The sequence below is a fragment of the Xenopus tropicalis genome, chromosome 3 (assembly GCF_000004195.4).
Source record: "Xenopus tropicalis strain Nigerian chromosome 3, UCB_Xtro_10.0, whole genome shotgun sequence".
Lineage (NCBI taxonomy): Eukaryota > Metazoa > Chordata > Amphibia > Anura > Pipidae > Xenopus > Xenopus tropicalis.
This window is the reverse complement of record NC_030679.2, coordinates 100989466-101008753: the sequence shown is the minus strand read 5'-3', so window position 1 is coordinate 101008753 and position 19288 is coordinate 100989466. Positions and strand designations below refer to the sequence as shown.

Sequence of the window (19288 nt, the reverse complement as noted above, 5' to 3'; positions counted from 1 at the left end):
CAGAGAGAATCCTCCCTCAGTCTCTTCAGAAATAAACCCAAAGACCCAAACCTCTTGGAGCACTCGCATAGCACCTGAACTGGGAACAGGCACTTATATTGCAGGGTCACCCACACACTCTAATCCTTCTATTTGTGTCTGTAAGTTACCCACTGACTTAGTCTGTAAGCTTTAGGGGGCAGGGACCTCTTCCCTCTTGTCCCTTTGACACCCAACATTAATTTTTATTGTATCAACTGCTGTTCTATTAATTTATTGTTCTGCTGCACAGTGCTGCGTACATAAGTAGCGCAATATAAATATACATAACATACAGATTAGTGTCACCATGACAAGAGAGCAAGGAGATAGGAGAGGCAGAGGGCCTCTGTGTGTGTGTATAAATATATATATACAGTTAATACATTACTGATATATTTATTTAACCTTTATGCTGGTTTAGGAGTCCATGTTAGGGCTCAGTTAATTTTTGCTGAACAAAGAGAGCAAAATTTATACCTCCTGTAGCCATGAGGAAGAGTTATTTGGGGATTCTGTACATGGGACTTGTGTGTTAAGCCAAATTACGTGATAAGTGATCCTGAAGCCATGAGGCTGGAACAGATACCAGGTCACAACCCTAACCAGGAATGTAATTGGGCTTTCTCAGAAATCCTGTGGCATTATTTATGGGGTTACAAACTACCGAATGCAATAAAGTAGGGCCATTTGGATTTCTGCCAGAATCAGCTCACTTAATATTTCACCATTAACTGGTTTCTGTAAGGGCAAAAAAAGGACCCTGAAGGTTACAGTATATCCAAAGGTTCAACATGAATACTATAAATGTTTGAAATGTTACATATCTATTATACAGATATACAATGTAAGTTTGATGCATTAAACAGTGGAAATTAAGACTATTTATAGACATTTTGCACTACTGAGTAAAAGATTAGGTAAAGGGAGCGCTCTTCAGACTTACTCTCCCTCCTATTTAAAATAATGCTGACACATTTCTGTACAAGCTTCCCCAGGGCACTCAGGTACTATCTTTTGGAAGTCAGTTGGGCTCATTTTTAAACACTGGACAAATTTACACCTAGGTAGCATTCAATGGCAACCAATCATTTGTTTTCTTTCAGTGTTCTATCAACAGCTGTCTTAAAAAATGCTGTTTACTGATTGGTTGCTATAAATGATTGCCCATGTGAACTTTGTCCAGTGTTTATCATTTAACCCCACTGTGTTCTGTTGACAATTTGTAATTGTAATCCAAACACACAAATAATCTGATGCTCATGTTTGCACCTATTACATATTAAATTTGTCTTTAATATATTGTTTATGAAACTTACACCAATAATTGGAATAATCACTAATAAAGTTTACACAGTAAACGTTGATCTGATTTATGATTTAGCACTTTACTCTGGATCAGCTACTTAGAATTGTTGATTTAGTTTCTGCAGTATGATGTGAAATGAAATAAGATACTAAAGCAATTTCCCACAAATATTGAGGAAAAAAAACTAAAAAACCTCAAATAAAAAGAACAATCATCCAGATAGATTCAAGAAGTTTCAAGTTTATTGTCATATACAAAGATTCCAGTCCTGCAGATTTAAAGAGTGCATCAAAAGCCTCCCTATGACACATAATAAAAAGGCCTTACATTAAGGTTTTGCTTTCTCTCTAAATTCTAAGACTTGCAGATTAAATTACTTTCCTAAATGCCACCCATCAGCATTAAAAAGTTATTCTGCAAGTGAGTACAAACAGGTAGACAGTGTTTCTGCATGCTGCATTGTTTTGGAAATAGGGAATTCACCTTAAAATTAACTTTTGGTTACAGTTTGTTTTACTTGTTTTCATATGATGTGGCTGTATAATCTACCTGAAATTTAAAGGCGACTTATTGGATAAATGGAAAAAACCCTAATCCTGTATCCAGTTATGAATAATATACAGTGCTGGTTTCACTTTGGGCTAAACATTAATTCTGTCATTAAAAATGTCCCCTTTATTGGAGCTCTCTATAGATCCTATCAGTTCTCAGTCCTTGTTTCAAATGAAGGGTGGGCTTGTCCTAACAGTCCTTGCTAGAAGCGCAGTATGAGGTGGAGAGCCAATCACAGCCTTGTACTCACTCAAGCAAAGACAGGGTTCAGTTCCCTATCAGGTCAGCCTAGCTGCTGATTGGCTCCTATCCTACAGTGCAGTGTACTGAGGGCCGTCGGCTCCCCTGCACACCCAGAGAATTCAGCCAGCAGGAAGTGGAACAGATGGGCGGGACTAGTAGGGTTTTGGGGGAATTTCTCAATAAATCAGTCTGAAATACAACTTCTATATTTAGAGGAGTATAATTCACTTGTACATTCTTAATTTTTATATGATATGTCTCCTGTAAAATACTGTCTAGGTTTATAGGTTTAAGGATGAACCAAAACGCAGATCCACCATGAAGACCTGTGCTGGCTGCATTTAGTTGAAATCATTTGGCAATGTGTGTAGGCCAGAAAATTGCAGTGAAATCTCCCAGATGTTTCACATGACTTGATAACTTTGTGCATTGTGACTGAACAAACAGCAGTTTTAATACAAAGTGGGTGAATCTACAATATACCCAGTTGGATAGATTCTGCTTGAACTGTATATTTTAGATGACAAGCTCTTTTGGGCAGAGTATTTACTCTTCTATCAGTTGTTTTTTTTATGTAATTTCTATGTGCAATGTATACAACCATTTACTGCATAGCACTGTGAACTATGTTGGTGCCAAAATGCACTTTTATTGGGTTATGTAATAACCAGGAGCAGTAACCCATAAGATGTTTGCTTTTAAATAGGTTACCAGAAAATGCTACCTGCTGATTGGTTGCTATGGATTACTGCACCTGGAAAACTTAAGTGCCTTTTATTACATATGGGGGTTAATGTGTCCTGCCTTAATAACATTACCTTCCCATGGCACTCCTTCCAATCTGCTGCAATCTCAGAGGCCATATTCCAACATCTTGCAGTCGTCAAATATAAAATGATTGACCCAGCTTTTTGCAGATTTGGATTTATGGCTCTTAATGTTAGCCTTTATTTGTCCTAGTAAACCTGCTTTTTATGAATAATTTATTGCAGGCACATAAAGCATTTATTTGCACCCCTAATTCCTCAGGGGAGTAATTAAAATTCCCTTTTGCTGGGTAACCATCTTTAAAAACTTGAGCATAATTATTAATTCAGCAATTTAGCTGCTCAGTTAAAATCCAGTTTCCATTGAACTAGCTGAGTCACTGAAGACACCTAGGTACTGTACATTCAGAACTGCCCTGCCTTCACATCCATTACCAACATACATATATACATTCAGGGCAAATTATTTGATGCATTTTCAGTAATCTGACTGTAGCTATATGTGACAGTGATTTTTTATATATACAGGTATGGGACCTGTTATCCAGAATCCTCTGGACCTGGGGTTTTCCAGATAAGGGAACTTCCCGTAAGTCTGGAAAAAATCATTTAAATATTGAATAAACCCAATAGGCTTGTTTTACCCCCAATAAGGATTAATTATATCTTAGTTGGGATCAAGTACAAGGTACTGTTTTATTATTATTGAGAAAAGGGAATCATTTTATAAAATTAAAATTATTTGCTTATAATGGAGTCTATGGGAGATGGCCTTACTGTAATTTGGAACTTTTTGGATAACAGGTTTCCAGATAAGGGATCCTATACCTGTATGCATATATATATATATATAATCATTCAAAAAGTGTCCACACTCAGTCTGGTCTTATACAATCATAGGTGCTTGGCCACACTATGTTATAAAAATGTTCACAAGGACCAGCATTCCATTTATTGTGACTTAATGCTTTTTGTTTACCACACTTGTTTGTCCAACATTAGGGACTTTATCAGGAACAAAGTAAAAGTTAAAATGTGAACATTCTTATGTTATATAGCCTTCATATTTCAGAAATGGCACCAAAGTATATATATATATATATATATATATATATATGTAGCATGGTTGGAAAAATCATAGAAGGAAGGTATATCCCTCCGAGAATCATTGCGAGGGCTGATTAGCCTCACCTGTAGTGAAAACAGACTCCAAGGGGAGTGTCTCTCTGCTCTGGGAGAGGGATGAGCCACTGGAGCTGCAGTGTAAAACTTATCCTGCTTGGAAAAGTGTGTCTGGGACAGGAACTATTTGCTGAACAGTTACCTCTGTGCCTGGGGAATATTTATCCATAGAGGTGGATTTCCTAGTAGCAAGGACCAGCTACTGTATGCTGCCATACAGACTGTGGGATTGAAGTGCAGGCGCTTCTGTGAAAGCACAGGAAGTCTACAAAATACTGTGAGTGTATCCTGCATTTGCTTATATTCGTTTATTCTGCCCAAGTGGGGCTGTGGGTGTGTCCCCTGAGAAGGACAGTTTATGTTTCAGTTAGATGACTACTTATTTGTTATATTTGGATATCAGCTGTATGAACTTTTATTTTCTGCCAAGCCTGCTGTGTTCAATAAATTCACACACCAGAATTCAGCTTGAAACCCTGTCTCTTATCTGTGAGAAAGGAGTTGGCACTTCTACCTAAAGAGCTAAATCCCGACTATATATATATATAATATACTATGGTCAGGGCTGGAATTAGGGTAGGCTGAAGAGGCACCTGCCTAGGGTGCAACAGTAAGGGGGCGCCAGGCTGGAACCTCTTCTTTCACCTACCACTAATTACGGGCCCATTCCCCTCAACTACAGTACCCCCCTTCTAGCGGCCCTGGTAACCCCGCCGCCTTGTGTGCGCGCATCTTGCCAGGCCAAGCCAACCAGGTTGCCTAGGGCACTTGATCGGCTTGGCCCGGCACTGACTATAGTAGTGTTTAAAACTCTTTTGATCTTACTGTTCCTTTAATGACATACACAGTGAGATAAAACAAGGGTATATAACATATATTTGTACAACAAAGTTCCATAATGCTTTGCAGGGAATTGTCAGCACTGAATTGAGTAAATGATTCTCTTGATCCCATGCACATAAATCCTTGTCAGTTTGGAGCAATGTTTAGCCAGAGAGCTACAATTTATCATCATGGCACAGATTCATTTGTATTTGTTATATTCTAGCTAAGGGGGATTTGGTGTGTTATTTCTGTTAAATTAATCCGCTCTGAGTGACCTTACTTTTGGTTTGTAATAACAAATCAACACAAAATGCAAAAAGATGACAAAAGAATGTAAAATGTGCATTTACCATCATGCTTCTAGCAGAGTGTCTCAGAGGATAGACTGGCTACCTTTCTGAGTAAGTTTCTGCTACCACTCATTTGTCAAAACTTACAGGTATTGATGCTGTTAATCAGAACTCATTAGAAATGCTCCGCTTTATATTGTAGATCCCATTAAAGACCAGAAATAAAGTGATGTTTTATATCTGTTTATCCAGAACCAATAAATAAACTATAGTTCCACACCATGAATGGCATTTAACCTCTGTTTCTCTCACTAATTTATAGAACCATATTATTCTACATAGATTATCTGAATAGATTATCTGAATATAAAACACCAGAGCTCTGAATATCCTGTAAATTATATCCTTATAAATGGTGCTTAGTAGTGATAAGCAAGTCTGTCCCTTTTTGCTTCACCAAAAAAATTGCAAAACGTGAAAATTGGCAAAACGCACAGAAGTCAATAGGCATTTTTTTTCATGTAGACTTTTTCCAAGCCGCACATTTTTACAATACATTAGATTCTATGGACATTTTTTGCAGCAAAAACTGGTGAACAATTTTGTTCATCACAAAACTTCACACATTGGCAGTACACTCCAGGTCGGCATAAAAAGCTGCAACAGTTAATAGGGTATATATTTCCTATGTGTAAGAAATGGAGAGAGGTCTCTGAGAAAGTGCGCTGTCACGAAACGCGCAAGACCTTAAGCTGTGGGTTTTTTTTTTTTTAGATGTGCAAATAAAGGTTGATCGATTTTAATATCAACTGTTGCAGCTTTTTATGCTGACCCAGAGTGCACTGCCAATGTGTGAAGTTTTGTAACAAGATTTGTCCCCTGGCTACGGACTCGGGGCAGGAACACCTGGGTCAACAGGACCATTTGGTAAGCATAATGCTTTCTTGTTTGGAAGTAGGTTCTCTCTGGCCATGAGTTTTTACACCTGAGTGCAGGGTCCGGGGCAGGTTGCACCTGGACCAGAGGATTTGAGCGGTAAGCAGTTTTTGTGTGGGGGGGACCTGTATTGTTTTTTGTTTATTTATTTTTAAACTAAATCCATGTTTGAACTAGTCCTTAAACTTTAACTAATGAGGAATTTTTTCCCAAAACCCTGCATCAGTTCCTTAATCCATATTCGAAAAAAAAATATTTCCTTTTTCGCTGTAATAATAAAACCGTGCCTTGTACTTGATCCCAACTAAGATATAATGAATCCTTATTGGAGACAAAACAATCCTATTGGGTTTATTTAATGTTTATGGTATGATGATCCAAATTATGGAAAGATCCCTTTATAGAAAAATGTAGGTGAAGTTTAAAATATTTAAATACATTTTGAAAGAAAACAAGAGGTGGTATTCTTTCTTTTTACTGGGGTATAACAATAGAGAGCAGGGTTTCCAGGCCCGGAGTTGTGGCGAGACCACAAAGGCCCGGGCCTAGGGCTGCATAAATTTGAGCCGCAGTTCAAAATCTAATGCAGACTCTTGGGGGCAAATGTAACTATCATTCACCTTTTTTTCTTAAATGTAGATGCTGAGACAGGAAAGCTTGATTATTGATTGATTACTTTATTTTACTCATATACTATGTATGTATGTATTTATTACAAAACGTGTAGATTCAGCACTCCTGAGCGTAGCCAAGGACTCGGGTGCTACCAATTGAGCATTGATAGATAGATATTTGTGTGTAAATTGGTGCACACTGGGGATCATTTAAAATATAACTTTTTTAAAATAATTAATACATTACAGATCAGGCCAACGTTTCGGTCTGCATCTAAGACCTTTATAAAAGACCATAATCTCATTAAAACCAATACTTCTATATATACTTAAAAGAAGACAGACACACCCCCAAAAGACAGGATTCCACCCAATCACATGACTGCAACATACCAAAAAAGCAAGAGCCCTGTACCAAGGAGAAAACAAAATAAAACAAAAAAAGAGGATAGCAGAATACTTAACCCTCTAGTGCACACTTAGGAGCAGATTTATCAAATCACGAGTTCAAATCCCGAATTGGAAAAATTCGGATTGGAAACGAAAATTTCTGAAGATCGCAAATATCATGAAAATGCTTACGAAAAAATCGTATTAGTCACGATAATATCGTACTGGCTTTCCGAAAGTCACAAAATTTTCGTACCGTACAATTGTAAACAGCGGTAAAACCTTTTCCGATTTTTTCGCGCAAGCGCATGAAAAAGTTGTGCGGCGTACGACAAAATCGTGCAGACACCCGAAAAATTCGCCGAAAATACGCTCCGAGCCTTCGTGCCTTTGTAAATGTGCCCCTTAGAGTTAAAATAAACCGACAGTAGAGTATAGAGCATTACTGATGTAAATTTACAGCAATTCCCTCACAATGTTACATACACCTTACTGTGAATCATAAAGTAACACTTTAAAGGAAACAGATTAACCTAAAAGCATTTGTCTCAAGCCCTTAAAGCTCACATTACCGTTGCTTAAGAAAACATGTATAGGAGCAATACAATCTGCAAGAAGATAATGTAATAAGAGGTTTTTATCCAAAACAAACATGCTCTGCATGAGCAACTGTGATCTATCACCCCTCCCCCTCCTAATGGGGGGAAAATTGACAATCGGAAAGTGGGTAACCTGTGCCCTCTTTCCAGAAAGTGTTTTGCCACTGGTTTATTTGTCATGCCATCCCTAAATGCAGAACTGATGGCAGAACGATGACCCTCCATCCGTAATCTTAGTCTGGTCGGTCTTGCCTACATAAGAAAGGCCACAAGGACAAGTTATAAGATATTACACATGTGTAGTAGTGCAGGTAATGTGATGCCGAATAGATAGGTGTTGCCTGTCTGTGGATATAAAAAAGACTCCCCAGGAGTCATATATCTACAAGAAGTACAATTGGGGCACTTAAAACATCCCTTTTTGTCACTACTTAGCCACGACCCAGTTTTCTTCTGGTAACACGCAATAGGGTCGCTCTGCACCAACAAATCTCGTAAACTCGTGCCTCTCCAAGGGGGACTTAGTCAATACTCGCTTAAAGTCATCATCAGCCTGGAGAATATTCCAATTTTTATTTATAACTTTCTTGACATGATCTGATCTGTCATTGAATGTAGTGCTGAACACAATACCGGAATGGGGCTTAGGTTCCATGCCAGACAAGCTACACCGAACACGAGCAGTAGATAAATCATTCGATAACACAACGACTGGGTAACCCCTAGCCTCATAGCGCGCCCACATCTCTTTAATCTGAATCTCAGCAATCTGTTTATCAGAATTGTTCCTCAGTACCCTATAGAACTGAGAAATAGGTAGGGACTTCTTTAAGGGTGGAGGATGACCACTGCTAAAATGAAGGAGCACATTCTTATCAGTAGGCTTGCAGAACAAAGAATAACCTATTAGATTGTCGGCCACCCACAATTCAATATCCAAAAAGTGTATGAATTTCTGCCGTATATTTTACAGGAGTATCAAGGGCATTTAAATCCTGAATCATGTTGTGGAACTCATTTTCTGTACCGCACCACAACATTATCATATCATCTATATAGTGTAGAAAAAACATGAAATTGGATGTATTTATTTACATAGCACCACAACTGTAGGCCGTTCTTTACAAGCTGTGAACACAGAGGTTTAGTTGTATTAAGTTATGCAGTAACAATGGATACATCAGTGCTTAAGAACTAAGAGTTTGGATGAGGTCCCTGCCCAAGAAGCTTACCATCTATGATCATGTTACAGGCTCCCAGTTTAGTATTTTGTTGTATATGTTGCTGTGGATAAAACAACTACAGGTGGCCAACCATGGGTCAGTTTTTAATCTATCCAAACTTAATCCTTGTACTGTGTGTAATCAAAATTAGCTTTTGCCATAGCTGACTCTGGTTCTATTGCATTACCATCTAAATGGTAATTTCAGAAATAACTACAAGGAATATTCACTGTTTTTTCTTCCCTTAGCTATTTGGGTGGCTTATTTTATGTGCTACTTACGTATTCTCTATTCTAGAGGAAGATTTAAAAAAATATCTGTTTGATTATCCATTATGTTACAAACAACTATATGACAAAAGAAGCTCAGTGATTTATTACACAATTGAGTTAACATTCCCATGATAAATCTAGACTTGCATCCTCGGATATTTATGAGCTGTAACATTGCTTCCAGACTAGACTTTTCTAATAATACACACGTTGCATACACACTGCTATTCTGCAAAAAGTAAAAGCAAATTTAAAAAAATATATAATTTTTAGGTTAATTAGAAATAATGATTTGATTATTCTTTCCCATCAAAACATTATCTTACTGTTAACGATTTTTAAAATGATGTTGCTGAAACATTTTCATTTTCAATAAATCCCCTTTCTTTTCAGACTGGTTAATGGATTGAAAGGCAGAAGTGAAGTAATCATGTTATTAACTCAAAAGAATGTTCTGAGTTTTGTATATGTTGGATAGGAAGTATATAAGAACAACTCCAGCAGATTCTGCACTATATATACTGGACATAAATCCCATAGAAATGAAGAGAGTGGTGGCATTTTACTGTGGTGAGGGCTAAAAGTTGAGGGGGCAAAAGAGTCATGACTTTTTTGAAATTTACTATGAAATTTGCCTGCTAAAACTTGCCAAGATCATTTTGAAGTTAATGGTAGATGTCCCTTCCCTTTCCTGAACCTTTTACCTCAAATTGTCATTGCTGGTTTTTGTGTGACAATTTAAAAATTAGTTTTCGGGGTAACAATTCAAAAAAGTAGGTTTCTTCCAATTTGGATTTTTTTTTAGTTAATGTCAGTTATTTGTAGAAATTAGTAGAATTAAAAAAAAAAAAAAAAAGAATGTGATGTTAGTTTCAGTATATGTGCCCCTTAGTGTTTCATTAGGCTATTGGGCAGTTTTATGGGTGTTCAGTGTTACTTTCTGTAAACCAGCTTTGAACAGGCGGAGATTTAACATGAAGCCAAAGAAAGTATGTTTATATTCAAAATTCAAAAAGGAATAGATATGTATGAAAAGTAATGGCAACAAAATGTGTGTAAAATATAGGAAGAGCTGCTTATCCTTCTGGTGGAAATGTTAACAAGGATCCAGGGTATCTGATGGGGATAGCGCTAAGGGTAAGCAGAAAAGGCACATGCCTAGGGGGCAATATGGGGGGGGGGGTGGTAGGACCTCAGGCCTGTACCTCTGCTACTTCTAACTCTATCCTTGTACTGACTTGGTGACTATGAACTTGGTGGGGGCAGCAGCAGAAGAATGCTGGGAGAGAGAGTTGTCAAGAAGGGTGGGTGTTGAGTTGAGGGAAAGGCTGAGGGAAAGCTGCTGATTTCTGAGCAGGGGAGGGGTGACTTAAGTAAGAGGCTGAGGGGAGATTTGCTAAGGGGGGTGGGTGATTCTGGGGACTCGCATTTAGTGTTGGCCAAAGCTGTGTTAGCTGGACCACTGTTTTCATCAGCTGTGACAACCGGTTACATAATGTTGGTTCAAATCCCTAACAACAGAAAAAACTTCAAAGAAACGGGAATCCTTAAACAGGACTAATTTGAAATGGGATTATAGCAAATAAAATGTTCCACAGTGCAACTGTAATGTCAGTCCTTATCAAGGATCAGATCAAGCATTATTTAAATCCATTGATGCCACCCTGAATATCCATTGCATCAGTAGGCCTGTGTCTATTACATCTATAGTCCATAACGCTGTTCACCAATAAGCAGGAGTTTGGGTATATAGAGATATTATTGTAATGTAGAAAGGAAAGGTCACTCATAGCTCACAATGCATTTTTGCATCTGGGTTGAATGAAATGTCTCAATAATAAATGCATAGAAGAAAAAAAAAATCAAATAAGTGCAGGACTAGCCAGGAAGATGCACATCTTAAATACACTGAAACATAAGGGCAACCAATTCCTCTGTTAATTATACGGAAAGTCATGTTTGATACTGAAGCTTTCTGCACAAAATATCTAGTGATGAATAAATTTTTTTCACCAGGCATGGATTTGCAGCGAATTGCCGCATTTCGGCATCTGCAAATGTTTTTTTGCGAAAATTTGCTAAAAAAAATAAATATATATATATATAGCCATATATGCGTCAAAATGGGCGCGGTCGCTAAAAAAAAGTCATGCGCACCTACGTTTCACAAATTTTTCTGTTTGGATTTTTTTTGTAAAAAATTAGGGAAACTGACATTTTTCAAATGGTCACCCCGAAAACTCGAATTTTTCAAATCACAACACAAAAACCAGCGCCAAAAATCCAAATGCTATAAAGTTGGAGGCAAAAGAAGGATCTTTCAGGAAAGGGACATCTGCCATTGAAATCTACATGATCTCGGCAAGTTTTAGCTGGCGAATTGTCAGATTCTGATTTTTAGCCTTTTGGACACATTGTAAATTGTGAAAGTCACACACAAAAAAATCCATCGGTTATTAATTGGCCCCTTTGACAGTTCAAGTGCATATACTACACTTATATGCATATTTCGCAATTATTTACAAAAGTATAAGCTTTCAGTTTGTGTGTACTATAAGTACTATATACCCAGAACATGATTTGTGTAGTTATTCCGAAAATTCACACTATTATCTTTAGCATTTTTATTCTTTGCACATTTTTTATTTCTTCTTTGTCGTTATAAAATAAAAGGTAAACTACTTTCTTGGTTGTTAACAGATATGCTTTACCAACACTGTACCGGCTTCTATTCAGTAATTCTCTCCAAGTTCTCTCATGCAGCTGTAACTGCCAATGATAATAACATCTGCAGTATTAAGATTAATGGGAAACAAGCATTTTTCAAACATTTGTCACCTCCAGAGTTGCCCTGAGACCTGTGCAGTTTGCTTTATTCTAGATTTAAGCAAGAGGTCATGTATTCCTCTGCCACTGGCACAGGGTTATATGTCAGAAAAGATGAAAGGAATGTATCTTGCGCTGAGTCAGAGGAAAGGAGTGAGGGCACTGAATAATATTCTGGTTCCTGCACAACTATACAGAAATGTGAAACTTGGTATTGCTGATTATTCTTTAGTCCAACAAAAAGATATGGAGACCACCAAAGCTAATGAACTATTGCATTGATAAATGTACATCCCCTGTACTTAATCAACTGCATCCAACCCATACTCAGTAATTTATATATATGTTAATTTACAAACTCTTTCATTTTTCTTCATTTGATTATATGACATAATGCTTAAGTGCTTTGTGTAGCTGATTTTTTTCCCCCTACTCAAGTTGTTACTTTACCCTTTAAAAATTGCCACATCCTATGTTCATATTCTGTTTGTCTAACTGTCAATGAATTTAGATGAACTGGTTTCTGTGCAGGCATCCATATATTCAGCATATGGTTGTTAGTGTCTGATCACTCTTTCATGCTACCCTCTGAGCATTTGCTGGGATGCACTGTTAGCAGAGACCTCTTTCTCACGTATTTATCTCTGTGCTTTGGTGCTTTTCTCTGTATAGTAGTTACGCTAGTAAATGGTGTTAATGCTGAATACCCTGTGGTCCTAAATAAGTAATTATATTCATTGCATGTGAATTTCAGACATGGGGATATGGTTTAATTTAGTTACTAAGGTACCGTTACCTTTGATGTAACTTCAGAGAGAGATCTGGAAAAATCAGAGTTTTTCTTAAACTCCCTACAGTGCATAGGAAACCACACAGTAATTTCTTCACTCTGGGCAAATAACCCATAAGACTAGTGATTCCTTCTTTTCTTTATCCTATTGGTTAAAAGGGGATGTATCATGACAAGGGCAGCGTCAATTTTTTGGCCCTCTTAAACAATCCCTTCACTCAGGCCTATTACCTTCTTTTTGGTCCTGTCAAATACACACACACACGACAACCTTTTGTGGATAGAAAAGGCCGCGGCCCGTTTATTTGCAACAGTATCAAATTTCTTTATGACATACAACCCCATTTATGTCATTAAATAATATAACTTAATCTCCAATAACATCATAACAATAAGCCGCTGAAGGCTGCATTTTGTGGAAGCTGTACCTGCTCCCATCGCAATCAGTTCCCTAAGGTTAGAAACCCACTTTCTCTAACCACCACAGCCCCATTTTCCACCGACCTATGGCTGTAATCCCTAGCCTCAGGCCTAACCTTCTGCCTAAATCCCATTTTGCTATGGACTCGTTGGCTGCGACTATGTTCCCCTGAATTAACATCCTCCTTGTTACCAACTTCAAATAAGGGCGCGTGGGTAAAATGGCACCTTTCTTTTCTGATCCTCCCTGATGTTCTATCCTTAACGCCTCTTAGCCAATCCCCCTCCAGACTACATTACCCATAATCCCTAAAACCCAACACTTTCCCAGGCCTTTTCCTAACCCCGTATCCTTAACTCCTGCCTCGTTCTACTACGGGGCCCCTTTAAGTTATGTTTTTAAATCACGTTTCTTCAGCTGCAGGGCAATGAAACATTTTTAGTGATCCTCTTTAGAGATGTAGCGAACCTCACAAAAAGTGCGAACTTTTGCAAACTTTGCGAACCCCATAGACTTCAATGTGAATGTGAACTTTGAAACCTAGAAAAGCCATTTATGGCCAGAAAACTGATTTTAAAGTTGTTTAAAGGGTGCCACGACCTGAACAGTGGCATGCCGGAGGGGGGTCAAGGGCAAAAATTTCTCTGAAAAATACGTTGTTGTAATCAGAAAAAAAAGCAGTCCTTACAAGGACTATTGGGTTACAGCAGATGAGATCAGCAGGACAGCTGTCCCCAGCAGCTACATACAGAGCAGTAGAAAGTAGATTACTAGTCAGCAAAGCTACCTAAACTGTCCCTCAAATCCCTGCACAACTCTCTCCCTATGCTAATACAGAGCAGTAGAAAGTAGATTACTAGTCAGCAAAGCTACTTAAACTGTCCCTCAAACCCCTGCACAGCTCTCTCCCTATGCTAACTCATCAAGCACACACAGGCAGAATGTAAAATGGCTGCTGGGCTTCGGTTTATATATGGAAGGGAGTGGTCCGGGGGTGGTCCAGGAGGAAGAGCTGCCTGATTGGCTGCCATGTATCTGCTGGCTCTGGGGTGAGAGGTCAAAATTTGGCTCCAGCTAAGGCGAACCCAAAATTGCAGACATCGCTAAAAATTCGCGAACTTGCGAACACCCGATGTTCACGCGAATTAGTTCGCCGGCGAACAGTTCGCTACATCTCTAATCCTCTTAATGCTTTGCTAAGGCAGATATCAGCATTAATACAACGTGGAATGCCTAAGACTTATATTAGGCTTGCTTGCAGGAGTATTTATACAGATTTATTTTTCTGAAATAAACAACTAGAATTGATGCGCTAGTTTCCTGGTGATATCCCTCAGAATGCAAGGGTTTGCCGTTGACCTTGCAGCCATTTCATTCAAACCAAGTGGTTAGTTCTGCTACTAGCATGTGAACCATGAGATATGAGGATATCAATATTACTATCTCATAGACTTATAATTAATACATATAAAAGAAAAAGTAATAAAAGCATGTACATATAAATAAAAAAAATACTACAAAACCTTAATTTATTAAAATTCACTTATAACAGATTAAAATAACTGCACAGTACTGTTTAAAATCAGGCGAATCTAATTCTCTATTTAAACCAACTGGTTCCAAGGGGTTTCATCTGCATAATGTTTGTCACCCTGAACTGTGTATAGGAAATATGTTTAGTTACAAAAAAACATTATCCTATTCGGATCCCCAATGTGGTGAATTTTAAAATGACTTTACATTCCATGAGTAATTATTTGCTTTTTAATATCCCTTACCTGTTCAAAACATTTTAGGCCTATACACCTGTAACACCTATTTCAGCTCAATAGCTGTTTTCCCGGACTAGTACCAGTAGAACATGGGTTACACAGTACTCTCTCACCCAGAATGGGCCTTCGCTAAGTGGAAGAGGAAGGTGAGGGTGGTGTGCAACTACACCTCTCTTGCTGCTATGCAGAAAAATGAAACCAGAGGGCGCCAGAGGTTCTTGCAAATAACAAAATGATAAGTGTTTATTGAACATCCACAGGGTTTACTTACAATACAGCTTCAGAGGCCATTGGTACATGCAACACATACCGAGTGTATATTCAGACTGACACTCTCCTGCGGGCAGACTGGCAGGAATCTCCCTTCACCTCTGCGACACACCCTGTAGTGGATCCCTCAGGGAATTCTCTATCCTGATTCCCTATTCACTTGGATCCCTACACTACAGGCAATGTGGCCTGGGAGAACTATCTCCAGAAAAACTGCAAATCCTATGCAGGAGCTCATGCTGCTCATTCTATCTCAACCCTAACTGCCTTACACCCCTAGAGTGTACTATAAAGGGAGCTACACCTGCCACTATCTACTGCCTCATTCACGGGGCCCTGTTCCCCGACTTCACTGGGCCTGGGCCCATGCCCTGGGCTCTCAGCACACATCCACCTTGTCCCTAAGGTGGAAGCAAACAACAGGAAGGTGCCACTCCTCTCCCAACACTATACCAAAGTCAGGCAGGATGTGGTCACTATACCTTCTAACCAATAGCACACATGTTAATGAACTCACTTAGATACATTCCCTTCTGCCCAGCAACTAAGGGAACTGAACCAGTAGGGATTTAAAGCCATAGGGACCATTTAACCCTATGGGTCCCTACATTCACCCCTGGGAAAAAACCCATTTCGTCCCGACAATGGGGTACAATATCAAACACATCACATTACCCACAGAATACCATAGCACCATATGACATCCTCTTCTGGTAGTCTCTCCAGAGCACTACCGGGTAACAATGGTCACTGAAAAACAAGCAAAGCATTTTAAACATTGCAACATATCAACAGTGCAATCAATAACATTGGAGCAGAATGGGGTACCAGGCCTCCCCCCTATTCCAGTTCCTTTATCACCACTGACAGTCCTTCCAGAGCAGAAATCAGGGCAGACCTCAGTTCAGAGTCTTTGCTTTTCCCAACGGCTTGGAAGGGTCCCACCCAGCAGGGCATTTGGCAACGAGGGCATTTAGCAGCAAAATCACGCAGCTCCCTGGTGACCTCTGCATTGCACTTCCCACAGTAAGGAACCATGACCCTCCTGCCTTCACTGTCAGACTTCTGTATAAATGTGCCTCGCCAGACATACCGCTTGCCACTATCAGGCTTTGTTCCAAACGTGCTACGCCAGATGTATCTCTGGCCATTTTCAGTCACTGGCACTTCCCCTGTGGCACCACCAGAAACTCCAGCCGGAGTATACTTTTCCTCCCAGCCATCCCAGCGGGCATCTGCCATTCTGCGCAGGTATGGGCTTACGGCCTTCCAATGCACACAGAGTCACTAGAAAGATACTCTCACAGTCCCACAGCAATATGCGGGTACAAAAACAGAATGCAGCAGTCTCCCCTCAGCAAGGATTAGAGATAATGCGCACACCCAGGTACAGAGCAATACCAGACATCCGTCTTCCTCTATTGCTTTTCTCAAAATGGCGGCAATGACCACATCAGGGATCCTCCCTGGTCAACTCGCGCCAAAAATATTCACTCGCGCCAAAACATATGCACGCAAGACTTAAATGACAGGCAGTAACTGCAGCCAATGGGAGTAACGGAAAAGAACCTCAGAACCCGAACCCACGGCCAATTACTTTGCGCCTTTCACGAAGTGACCAAGCATCTTTCTCTCCTGCATCCAGCAGTGCCTGCGCTTGTCACAAAAAAATTAAAGAAACATGCACTAGCAGCTTAACCTTTGAGCCCCACGCCTTTTGGGCGCCAAATGTAACACCTATTTCAGCTCAATAGCTGCTTTCCCGGACTAGTACCAGTAGAACATGGGTTACACAGTACTCTCTCACCCAGAATGGGCCTTCGCTAAGTGGAAGAGGAAGGTGAGGGTGTTGTGCAACTACACCTCTCTTGCTGCTATGCAGAAAAATGAAACCAGAGGGCGCCAGAGGTTCTTGCAAATAACAAAATGATAAGTGTTTATTGAACATCCACAGGGTTTACTTACAATACAGCTTCAGAGGCCATTGGTACATGCAACACATACCGAGTGTATATTCAGACTGACACTCTCCTGTGGGCAGACTGGCAGGAATCTCCCTTCACCTCTGCGACACACCCTGTAGTGGATCCCTCAGGGAATTCTCTATCCTGATTCCCTATTCACTTGGATCCCTACACTACAGGCAATGTGGCCTGGGAGAACTATCTCCAGAAAAACTGCAAATCCTATGCAGGAGCTCATGCTGCTCATTCTATCTCAGCCCTAACTGCCTTACACCCCTAGAGTGTACTTTAAAGGGAGCTACACCTGCCACTATCTACTGCCTCATTCACGGGGCCCTGTTCCCCGACTTCACTGGGCCTGGGCCCATGCCCTGGGCTCTCAGCACACATCCACCTTGTCCCTAAGGTGGAAGCAAACAACAGGAAGGTGCCACTCCTCTCCCAACACTATACCAAAGTCAGGCAGGATGTGGTCACTATACCTTCTAACCAATAGCACACATGTTAATGAACTCACTTAGATACATTCCCTTCTGCCCAGCAACTAAGGGAACTGAACCTGTAGGGATTTAAAGCCATAGGGACCATTTAACCCTATGGGTCCCTACACACCTCTTAGTCCTCCCCAACTATAATTTACCATACAGGTGCTATTTGTAGCTGGAAAATATGTTCCATGTACATAGGCATTAGATTTTTGCTTGAATGGCACAGTGCATCTCCTGTTAATGATTGGACTTGATATGATCTTTTATTCGTGGAAATAAAATAGAAATTCCGTCTTTGCCCTGCAGCCTGATTGGTTGAGTAATACTGTGTCAGCTGTCATAGATCTGTGTATACGCTGCAATAACTTACCAACAAGGCTACAATATAATCTATTCTACAACAACATTTCATGTTTTGGATGGGCAAATGCTTTACTGTCATTGAGTCTAAATATTCTTAGGAATACATTTTCATGTTAAAAAATAAATAAATTAAAAAAACTTCCAACTAAAAATTAAGCTTATATTTTATCCATTCATTGTTAACCATAACACTTGTATGCCTTTTTATAGGTTGCTAAGTGATTACTACAATAGCCTAATCTATGTTGGTTGAAGTGTTATAGGTAAATCCCTTTACCTTTTATCATGTGTAAATGTAACTGGGAAATGGAATGGAATGTTTGGTCACTGCAAAATAAACTTGGTAACCACATTAATGATTGCCATTATCTCTCAAACCTCTCATTTTATCGTTTATCATTTTTTCTCAATATCATGAATTTACTTCATGTTCTTGGTGAAAAATGAGGCTGTCAGGGAAATAAAAATGCTGTACATGCTTTGTTATCCACAGGCACATATTAAAGCCATGCACATTGTGATTGCAGTTTGAGTGATGTCTTTTCCAAGAATCATCCATCTACAGAGAAAACCTATGGGGAAATTTGACCTTTCATATAACCAGGAGTTCTTGATATTTACACATACAGGTAGGTCGGTGTGCCCAACAGAAAATAGCTAAAAACTAAGAACCGCATTGAAACATGTTTTATCTACATCAATTTGCTGTATTCATTAATGCCTTTACCTAATTTTGCTTTATACATTTTTAATTAATTTACAATACCGAAATATAACTGAGCTTCGAAATAAAATATAAATTTATCAGTGATGAAGGAATTTTTTCCCCATGGATTTGCTGCAAATTTCTGCATTTCCCTCATTGGCGAATATTTTCATGAAACTGACGCAAAAATTTGCAGAGTCAGGAAAAAGTCACTATTGCACCAAAAAAGTTGCAGGCACTTCAAATAAGTCAAAAAGGCTGTGCGGTAGCCACGTTTCACAAATTTTTTAGCAGTAACTGGATGGATTTGCTCATCACTATAAATTATGATAAAATGGACTGGTGTTGAACTTAATTTGGTCTCTAAATAGTATTAGAATGGATAGCCTGGACTGTAGTATTCCTTGTATTGTAACGGAGATGCTTGTTCATGTAATCCATAAAAGGTTGAAGTTATCAGCATAATAC

The 19288-nt window shown here is 39.2% G+C and overlaps 1 long non-coding RNA gene across 1 annotated transcript; it reads left to right on the top strand.

The window, feature by feature from the left end:
* The first annotated feature begins 4119 nt into the window (after nucleotides 1–4119).
* On the top strand, nucleotides 4120–18748 carry LOC116409487. Its single transcript, XR_004221877.1, has 2 exons — nucleotides 4120–4348; nucleotides 18608–18748. It is a non-coding gene; the product is annotated as an uncharacterized LOC116409487 (long non-coding RNA).
* The last annotated feature ends 540 nt before the right edge of the window (nucleotides 18749–19288 follow it).